Here is a 1,933-nt window from a genome sequence, read left to right as displayed (position 1 = left end):
GCACAGTGGCGCACAGCACACTTTAATTGGCACAGTGGCACACAGCACACTTTAAGCTTGGCACAGTGGCACACAGCACACTTTAAGCTTGGCACAGTGGCACACAGCACACTTTAAGCTTGGCACAGTGGCACACAGCACACTTTAAGCTTGGCACAGTGGCACACAGCACACTTTAAGCTTGGCACAGTGTGCACACCTTTAACCTCAGCAGTGGGGAGGCAGAGGCAGATGCATCTCTATGAGTTTCAGGACAGCCTGGTAGACACAATAAGTTCCAAGCTAACCAGGGCTACATAGTGAGACACCGCATCAAAAGAAGAAAAAAGAGTGATTTAGTAAAATAGTAATGATGAATACTAAAGTTTGAAGTGCAGTAGAGACACCAGATTAACTGCTAATTTAATACGTTAAAGGCAAAGAAAAGTAAAATCAAAGCCAATTGATATTTTTAGGATAAAATGATGTTAACAAATCAGGCCAGTCCAATAAAATCTCAATAATTTTTATAAAGGGCTAGAAAAAAGCAATTTAAGCTATTAAGTCTTAATTCTAAAATTACAAGCATCATATAAGGTTATACCCCTTCCTACTACAGCGCTAAGCAAGTTACAGATGTCATGTGTAATACTGTGCATGCATGTGTGTGTACAGGCACATGTGTGTGGACAAATCTGTATACACAGCCATTTTGGTTTATTTTCCTTATTCAGCGACTATTTAGGGAGTCGTGTGTGGCAGGCACTTGTCTAGTTGCTGGGAATGTAGCAAAAAATGAAAACAACATCCCTGCCTAGAAATAGCAAATAAACCCATGAACAAGTCAAAGTACAGGAAACAGTGATGATGCCACAGGGGACTAGAGCACAGCAGGGAGAAAGATCGTTCAGGGAGGACAGCAGCTAGCCAGCCTCTGTGGTGCACAAATCCCAGCAGTTGGGAGGCGGACCAGCCTTGGCTACGTATCATATGTGCTGCATAAGCCCTGGTCTCATAAAAGCCAAACAACAAATGAGCAAAAACCCAAGGAGGTTGTTATTTTCTGCAAGCTTGTCAGAGAACATAGGGAAGAACGGTGGGTTTTGCAGGCATCTGGAGAAAAGCAGTCCAGGCAGAGGGAACAGCAAACATCTCATCCGTGATCACTGCTGTTCTATTCACAAGCGTTGAGACATGGAAATGGCCCAGGTGTCCATCCACTGGTGAATGGATAATGAAAACGTGGTACCTATACGTAATAGAATTTTATGCAGCTGTAAAGGAAAATGAAGTTTGCAGGTGAATGGACAGAACTGCCAGCAGTAAACTGATAGAGTGAAGGAGGTAGCCCAGGAGCAGAAAGACAAGCACGGCACATTCTCCTCACACGTGGATTCGTGTGCTTGACTTGGGAGAACTGCAGAATCTAGGAAGCTAGATCAAGGGACCACTGGTCGGGGCGGGGAACAAAGATCCTAAGGGAGGGGGATGTGAAGGGGAAGGGAGATGAAGAAGGAAGCTGGGGGGGGGTGGAGGGCAGGGCAGATGGGGGATAACTAGAACTAAGAATGTGTGAAAAAGCCATTTGGAAACATACCATTTTATAAGCTTCCTAAAAAATAATAATCCACAGGCCCCAGCACGGAAAGTAACAGGCAGGGAAAGGTTTCTCTCCACCAAAACTATCAACAATCAGCTCTCCAAAATGAGATGATGATTTGTAAATGTCCTTCCCCTTCTCCAGTTTTACTCATTAATTTTTAATATTTTATTATTTTTATTTTATGTGTATCAGTGTTATGCCCACATATACTTAAGTGCACCTGTGTCATGCAGTGCCTGTGGAGAACAGAAGAGGGCATCAGATTCCCTGGGATTGGAGTTATGGACAGTTGTTAGCTGCCATGTGGGTGCTGGGATTCAAACCAGGGTCTTCTGCATGAACAACCGGTGT

At 44.0% G+C, this 1,933-nt stretch overlaps 1 protein-coding gene across 7 annotated transcripts in view; it reads right to left on the bottom strand.

Moving 5' to 3' along the window:
* The window catches only part of Ppfibp1 (PPFIA binding protein 1), a 168,942-nt gene that overhangs the window by 133,231 nt on the left and 33,778 nt on the right, over positions 1–1,933 (bottom strand). The gene's annotated exons all lie outside the window — the stretch shown is intronic.

Source organism: Nannospalax galili, unplaced genomic scaffold, assembly GCF_000622305.1.
Source record: "Nannospalax galili isolate Female #2095 unplaced genomic scaffold, S.galili_v1.0 scaffold763, whole genome shotgun sequence".
NCBI classification, from domain to species: Eukaryota; Metazoa; Chordata; class Mammalia; order Rodentia; family Spalacidae; genus Nannospalax; species Nannospalax galili.
Note: the sequence above shows the minus strand (reverse complement) of the source record. Positions and strands in the feature narration are given on the sequence as shown.